This window comes from Quercus suber, unplaced genomic scaffold, assembly GCF_002906115.3.
Source record: "Quercus suber isolate HL8 unplaced genomic scaffold, Cork oak 2.0 scaffold_163, whole genome shotgun sequence".
NCBI lineage: Eukaryota > Viridiplantae > Streptophyta > Magnoliopsida > Fagales > Fagaceae > Quercus > Quercus suber.
Window position 1 is genome coordinate 856,129 of NW_027069624.1, and position 9,282 is coordinate 865,410.

Below are 9,282 nucleotides of genomic sequence, written 5' to 3' on the forward strand. Positions count from 1 at the left end.
CTTTCATGGAGTTTGTCCATTATTCATATGGTTACAATTTAAAAAACACAAAACCAAAAAATGAATGATTCGTATAAATAACCTAATGGTAAATCCCTTAAAAAATTCGAATTTGTAAAAAAGTTTGAATTAGTTGAATGTAGAAATTCGAAAAAAAATCAATGGAAAATCAAAGAACGTACCAAGTCGTGAAGGTGTACATAAGATGTACAATTAGTCTAGACTTGTTGAGAAATTTGATTTCGTTGAAAATACAAAATAATGAAAATTCAATGAAAAAGTATGTACGTTAGATGTATAGATCATATGAATTTGTTTAAAAATTTGAATTCGTTAAATGTACAAAACTGTGAAAACTCAAGGGAAAGATTGTGTACATTAGATGTACAGATAGTACGAATTTGTTGAAAAATTCGAATTTGTTGAGTGTGTAAAATCGTGAAAATTCAAATGAAAATTGAAGAACATACTAAATTGAGTAAACTTAATGGAAAATTAATCACATTAGATGTACAGATCATCCAAATTTGTTTCCAAATTTGAAGTCGTCAAATGTACATAATAGTGAAAATTCAATTTAAAACTATGTACTAATGTACTAATCATCTTGGTTTGATGAAAATTTCAAAATTGTCGAACGTACAAAATCGTGAAATCTTAATGGAAAATCGAAATTGTTGAACATACGAAATCGTGAAAATTCAATAGAAAGTTGTGTACATTAGATGTACAAATATTCTGGACTTGTTGAGAAATTTGATTTCGTTGAAAGTACAAAATCGTGAAAATTCAAGAGAAAATTGTGTACATTAGATGTACAAATCGTTCAAATTTGTAAAAAACAAAATTTAGATGTACAGATCATTCGAATTTGTTGATTGTATAAAATCTTGAAAGTGCAATATAAAATTGTGTAAATTAGATGTACAGATAGTCTAAATTTGTTGAAAAGTTTGAATTCGTTAAATGTACAAAATCGTGAAAATTAATTGGAAAACTGTGTACTAATGTATTGATCATCCGAATTTGTTGAAAAATTCTAAATCGTTGAATGCACAAGATCGTGTAAACTCAATAATTAATGAACAGTTAATCTTTAGATTTGCAAAAGTTGAATATACATATTCATCAGTTGTCAGACATTAACAACAACATTTTGTATTGCATAGAACGTGTAGACTTGATGGCTAACTCTTGCGCCTTCCCCTTTAGATGCTTCTTAGCCTTTTGGATTGCATGAAAACAGTCTAATCGCCTTTGCATTTGATTGTTCTCTTGTTCAAGACGAGCAAGTATGTTGGCAGGTTCATCTCTAGGTAATTCGGCTGAGCGTGCCTTAGGAACTCGTAACCCATGCCATCGACAATACACCTCCAACTCATTCCTCTGCCTAAATTATTTTCTATTCACTATTTAAAAAAATTTTTGATGTTTTCTCATAAAACACCTAGTGAAATCGTGTTTTCTAAATTTAAAAGCCAAATCTGAATGATTTTTCATGTTTAAATTTCACAATAATCGAATTGGTTTTTTTGCATTAATAAAATTTGCTCTCTGTACATCATGTTTATTGTATATTCAAATCTGCTTACTGCATTCATAAAATCTATTTTCTACATTAATTAAAACTGTTCACTATTTTCTCATAAATTTTTTTTACTGTTTTCTGCATAAACTATTTTTAGCATTCTGCATAAAAGTATTTTCTCTTTAGCATTATTTGAAAATTTGTTCACTGTTTTTTCTGCATAAATTATTCAATGTTCATTAGGTGTTTTATGATCCGGATGCTCTAATACCAATGACTACCCAAGAGAAAGCATAATAGTAATATGGAAGCATAAACAATGATAAAATAGATAATAAAGAAGTAAATAGCAAAATAGATATATTTAAAATAAGGTTAAAATGGAGTATGGAATATGAAAATAGAAACTAGTAAAATCTTACTTGAATAAAAACTTCAGTGTTTGACAAACTTGAAAACAAACTGCTATCTTTGATATAAGCCTGAAAATAAAGTTGTCTGAAGAGAAAGGTTACAAGATTACAAGAGGGGACAGAGTACAAAAGTCTTTCTGAGGGAGAGGGAAGGATATTACAAAAGGCTTTCTAAAACTTTGAACTTAAAAGCTTAGAATCTTAGAAACTTAGAAACTTGTCTTCTGTCTTCGTAGTCCGTCTCCTTTATAGGTGAAATGAACCATGGTAAAGTAACCTGAGTAGGTAAATTTAACTCAAGTTAATCTGTCGGTGGTATGGAAATTAGTACTGATGAGTAATAGTCTGTCTGTGTCTGTCTGAGAATCTTTCAAATCTCAAGAATCTATCAGATCTCTTTTTACGCATGCTAGTAAACAGTAGTAACTTTTGAACATCTGTTTGTATTTGTTTGGACTGTCTTGATTTGTCTGAACAGTTTTACTTAATGCAAAAAATAGATTTTATGAATGCAGTAAATAGATTCAAATATACAGTAAACATGATGTCCAGAGAGCAAATTTTATTAATGTAGAAAAACCAATTTGATTATTGTGAAATTTAAACATGAAAAAGCATTTAAATCTGGCTTTTAAATTTCGAAAACACGATTTCACTAGGTGTTTTATGAGAAAAATGCAAACAATTTTTTAAATAGTGAACAGAAAATAATTTATGCAAACACCAACTGTAGTCATACGAACCACATGCAGAAAAAATAATTTACGCAAACACCAACTTTCCATTGAATTTTCACGATTTGGTACGAGGTGGCACTAGATGAGCCGAACCCTATCATCCCTCGTCTTCATGTAGTAAGACTTACCCTTCTGGTGTTAGAGGTTATAGCACCAGTTTACGTAATGGTGGGCTAATCTCAACCCCATCTTCTCATTCAAGGCATCTACGCACCCTAGTATCCTAAACACATTGACGGTATACTGGGTGGGAGTTAACTGGAAATGCCTAAGGTAGTCACGCATCACCGGCCCTATAGGGATTCTCATCCCTCCCTCTAAGAAGACGATCATTGGAATCACCACCTCACCCTCCTCCCTCCGAATATACCAATCCCCTTCCTCATAATACCTCAGGCCCACGTTATTAGGTATCTTATAATCAGCGATGAATTTCTCTATCACCTCTTCAGACTCAACTAGCTTCTTGAATCTACCCATCCCCAACAACAGCTAAGAGACTCAAGAAAGGGTGAAGTAATGAAAGGACTCAGAGAGAAAAATCGAGCTAGAAAGGGAGAAGAAGACTTACAGAAATAAGGAGAAGCTCCTCGGATAGGCTTTTTATGCCGGAGATAGGACGCTGGTTGGGTTGGAGATTTGACCGGATTCAAAGTATGTGCGCCAGAGTTCTTGGATGCAAAAGTAAGGAGGCAAATCGATTCAAATGAGTATATATCTTCAATTAAAAACAACCGAGTGGAGTTTCCTGCCCATAAAAGCAGAAAATTGCCACCAACTGATTACCATCACACCGTTGAACGTGAGGAGTATGGAGCCGCCAGAATTTAATGTGAGTGCGCGTCATATATCGAGGAGCTAGAAACGTGCATTGGGCAGGCGAAAAGACTCCAACACTAATGTAGGCCAAGATTGGACAAGCCATGACGAAGGCCCGAGGATATCAAAATCCTCCTCCTCGTCCGAGGATATGGACAGTAGGATGTTGAGGGGCTATTGTGGGGCCTGAGAATTTAGCAACCCCGGTCCATTCCATATCGGGCCCAAGGCCCATGCCGAGGAGGAAAAAATGCCCGAGAATGAAGTATGAAAGCCTAAATTGCCAGGAACCCTGCCAAGGATGACCCTATCCTCGGCCAACCGAGCCCAACACGTCAACCATGGCAGCTCAGTGGAAGAGCAAGTTCAGGATGAACTGTCACCTCCACATTAAGTGCGCTCACCTAACCCTCTGGCCGCATTAATGGAGATGTGACCTCTGAACAGGGCTGCCTTGATTGTTGTTACTCACAGGAGTGCTGGTAAAGTGGCTGAGGGGACGGGCAATTAAAAAGAGGGGGCATGGATGATCAACAAGTGGAAAAAAGGGGTTATGAAAAAGGACTATATAAAGGGGAGAAACAAGGGAGAAGGGGGGACGATTCCCATGGGAGAAATCACTATCAAGCTCCTCGGACCGGTGCCGAGGACAAACTTTTGAGGATAATCTCGATCCGCCTCCGTCCGACGGTGGCGAATAGCGGTGAACGTTACACTGAGCACTGTCCGCTTACTAGGGCCTAGTTCTTGAACCCGCTCTCTACAAATTCATTGTATTGGGCTAGCTGGGCTTGAGTCCACTCACTCAACAATAGAAGTGCTCAAACCCGTCCCTACATCTATCTATTCCAAAAAATAGTATATATCTCCATTAATTTGATAATTTTTACGTTAATGACATTTAAATATATATATATATATATATATCAAAATTCCTTATAGCTATCAACCACATTCTCTTTCTTTTTTTCTTTTTCTTTTTTTAATTTTAAATTTTTTACATGTTACGTTATGTTGAATCAACTCTTTTTTCTTTTTCTTTTTTTCTTTTTTTCATTCTATTCATATGACCTTTTTTAATTCCAATTTTTATGAGATAAAAAGAAACGCATTGATTAGATATCTTTAATTTCAATAAGATTTAAATGAATTATATTTCAATGGAACTCTACCAATATATATAACCCTATATATCCTTTTTGGAGTGAAACTTATTTCAATATGTGAATGCCTAAATCCCATGACAATGCAAGTATGCATTCTTTCTTCTTTTATTATAATTATTTTCATTTTGTTTATTTTCTTTACTGTTATTATTGGTTTTTTGTCTTCGTGTGATTTTAGTTAATGAATTCAAAACATTCGAAAACATTGTCAAGTTTCTAAAGGCTCCTTCTTTGTTTTTGTATTTTGTTTTTATTAAATTGATTAGGTTTTGTGTATTGGTTGCCTTTTGTTTAAACTAATTTTCTTAGCTTTGATTTTATATGCTTAGGGTTAGCATCTTAGAATTAATGATTAAATATGGTTAGAATTAATAGATTATTTTTAACAATTTTCTTATTTGATTTCTATGTTACATCAAATTATCAAGATGTTCTACATGTGTATTTTTGAATTATCAACTTTAATATTTTTTTTTTTTTTTTTAATTTTTTTTTTTACTTTTTTTTTTATTTTTAAATTTGATCATATATTCATAGGGATAATGATTTCAAGTGTGATCAACAACCTCTGTTTTAACCAATTAGGTTCAACTAATACCTTGCATAGCTGTTATTAATAATATATCACTTGTCAAACTACATGTTTACAAAATATCAAGATAATTAGAGAGTACTAACTAATCACATTTATAAAATATTTACATTTCAAGTTTTTTGTGTATTTTAAAATTTTATATAAAACATGAAATTATGAATTGAATAGTAAATAACATTTGATTAACATAAAATTTGATTTGAATATTAAGAAAAGGAAAATGTATAATGCAATTAGTGGTATTATCAAAATATTAATATAATTACACTTATTAAAGTTCTATTTGGTACAACTTATTTTTTAAATTTTTTGAAAATGAGCTGTTTGAAAAGCCTATAGGGAGAAAAAAAAAAAATGAGACTTCAAAAATCTACACTATGAAAAAAGTTTGGTTTCGAAAGAGGATGCCAATAAGCACTAAGTGATGTATCATTAACAAAGAATTTCATCAAATGTAACTTGATGATGGTGATGATAATTTTTTATTTTTTATTTTTATCAAGATGATAATGATAATACTATATGTAGGGACTCATTTTGTAAAGGTTCCCCAACAATACATTTTTAGAGAGTGGATCGAAGGTTTAGGCCCTAACAGACTAGCAACGGAATACAAGCCCGCCTCCTCCATTGAAGGAGAGTGAGCCCAGTTTATAACTAGTGTTAGCTCCTCGGACCCATCCGAGGAGATCCCTCTCCCTGAAACTAACCTCACCTCTAAGTCCTACTATGGCATTCTCTTCCCTCCTCTAAAAATCCAAAAAGTCCCCCCATTTATATCGTTCTTTTTTCCTTATCTTCTCCTTCCTTCTGTTGATCATCCATTGGTCTCCGCTCTGCCCGTTTGTCTCGTCAGAGGTCTTATCCGTACTCAAGTGGCTTACCATGATCGATGTTGCTCTGTCAAGGGGTTACATCCCCATTAATGCAGCCAGGGGGGTTAGGTGAGCACATTCAATGCAGAGGTGACAGCTCGCCTAATTCTTGCCCCTTCGCCGTGCTCCCGTTGCCGATGCGTGGCACTGTGCCTTCTCCTCCTCGGATATTCAAAGAGTCCTTTGGTAGGGTGGCGCTCGTGTTCCTCCGAGGTCTCGGATGCCCGAGGGCGGGCTCTCCTCGGATATGATCCTAGGGAGTCGGTCCTCGCGCTTTCATCCTCAGACCCCTAACGTATCCTCGGCGTGGGCCCTTTGGGCCTAGCTTGGAGTGGGCCGAGGCTACCCAATTTTCTGGCCCCACATTATAAAAGAAAAAATAAATAAAGGTTGAAATATATTTCAATTCTTTATGCCAGTAACAATACCACTTCATCTCTTTACCTAAAAATCCACACTCGAATTCCATTGCTCATAAATTCCTTCAAAAGGGGAATAATGGTTGACGGGCTATCTCTCCATACTTGTATGGTATCACCACATAGTTCCCAGTCATGAGTGAGTTTAGTAACATTAGCATGTAGGGCTTCTTGAACATCAGGTCGATTCAGATAAACATACATATAGTTAGTACTACATGGATCAAATTCTAGTATCTGCACCACAACATAACAAAACAAAACAATTCACTTCAAAATTTTTAACCTTCTAAATGGGGTAAATTTGCATCCCCTAATAATGATTTGACCTTCTAATTTAGGCTCAAGCAACACAAATATAGAAAAATGCGTCAACTTACAGATGCTTTCTTGGGTCGAGTTGTGACATCGGAAGAGAAGCACATGGGAGCATAAATGTTATAGACATTGATGTCGATAATATTTTCTTCGAGAGCTCCATAGGATGCTTCGCACTCACGAGATTGAGAGGTGGCATTGGGTGAAAAATCACAGTATTTGTGTATTTGATACACATCTTGGTCCGAAATGATTGCATGGCTTCCAAAGTAATCAACCATTCCTTGTTCGTCTGTTTCATCATTGATCACCGCATTTCCAATCTGCATTATAAATAAGAAATCAATGAGAAATCATGTATTATAATAACGCGATCTACCATGAAACATAATTGAAAGCTCAATAATAATGACTAGAGCTAATTAAGATCCTCAATTTTTTGGCTTGATTAATTTTAATCTAAACATACTTGATGCGGAATATACATGATTAGAAAATTAAATAATCAAAGCACTCAACAATTGCATGGATGAACATATAAGTGCAATGCAAATATATATGTAAAGAGCAATAGGGAAAATAAACTCAAAAACCCAAGATACACGGCAATGTGTTATCGAAGAGGAAAACCAAAGAACTCGGTATAAAAACCTCTTCGTTGCCCTCCAAGCCGAAATAATCCACTAGTGAATAAGTTGGAGTATAAGGATACAAAAAAGACCCTTCAAGTCTAATTTATCCAAAACACTTGAGCCCTCCAAACCCTAACTACCAACGAACTTCACAGAGTTTTGTCTTCACTAGCTTCTCGGATCTCGCAATACCACCCGATTGCACCATCAAGTCTCATCGGCTTAATTTGGCAAAGACCCAATACTTTCCAAGTTCCAAAACACTCTCAACACTCAATTTGGGTGTGGGTTGTGTTTGAGTAAAAATATTCTCTCAATGTATGACAATGGGAGAGGGGAAGTAGAAGAGACTATAAGGATTTCTCTTTTGAGTATGAGTAGCTCTCTCTAAAATAGTGGATGTTGTAGAAACCTCTCTCTAGGGTTTTCTATCTGATTAGTTTCTTTACAATTTTGTGAATAATAAGGGTATATACAGTGTGGGTGAAAGTAAGAAAGTCACACTTAAAATCCCAGTTATCAGTACATCTTGTGAGTCGGTCAAGTCGCGAGATTACTCGCGAGATACACTAACTCTTCTGCTTCCGGCATGTGCTCCTCATGTGACATTCAACTGTCTTGATCAAATCTTCACTACTTAAGAATAAACCCATTACAATTAAATCCCACAAAATATAAGGAAATAAATTAATAAAATTACAACACTTTTTGTCAAGGAATAAAGCCAACATAAATATTATGTAAAAACCATTACTTTACAATAATTATAAAGGAAATTAATGGGAGCAAGATCGAGAATCTATTGAGATGTTTCCTTCTTTTTTTTTTTTCTCCTAAAATTTGACAAAAATATAGTTGTAATTGGAAAAAAATCAAGTTTAAAAATGTCCGCGTGGGGACAATTTTTGCTTCAAAGGCCAAGGGTTAGACCATGGTTAGAACCTTAGGCAATTTTTGTTGTTCCACATAGGAAAGAAAGCCTCCCTCTTTGCACCTTATAAGGGATGAGCCAATGGTTGAAGAGTACCACTAGTTTTAGTACATTAGTACATAGTTTTTTATTAAATTTTCACTATTTTTTACATTTGATGACTTCAAATTTGGAAAAAAATTTGGATGATCTGTACATCTAATGTAATTAATTTTCCATTAAGTTTACTCAATTTGGTATGTTCTTCAATTTTCATTTGAATTTTCACGATTTTACACACCCAACAAATTCGAATTTTTCAACAAATTCGTACTATCTGTACATCTAATGTACACAATCTTTCCCTTGAGTTTTCACAGTTTTGTACATTCAACGAATTCAAATTTTTAATCAAATTCATACGATCTATACATCTAATGTACATACTTTTCCATTGAATTTTCATTATTTTGTACTTTCAACGAAATCAAATTTCTCAATAAGTCTAGACTAACTGTACATCTTATGTACACCTTTACGATTTGGTACGTTCATTGATTTTCCATCGATTTTTCTCGAATTTCTACATTCAACTAATTCGAACTATTTTACAAATTTGAATTTTTTGAGGGATTTACCATTAGGTGATTTATATGAATCATTCATAATGGTTACAAATTTAGAAAAACACAAAAACCATTTAAGTGTAATAACTGCGCCAATGCTAGAAATAGTTAATGCCGAAAGCAGTGAACAATTTTTATGACAAAACAATGAACATCTTTAATTAATGCAAAAAATAGATTTTATGAATACAGTAAGCAAATTTGAATATACAGTAAATATGATGTGTAGAGAGAAAATTTCATA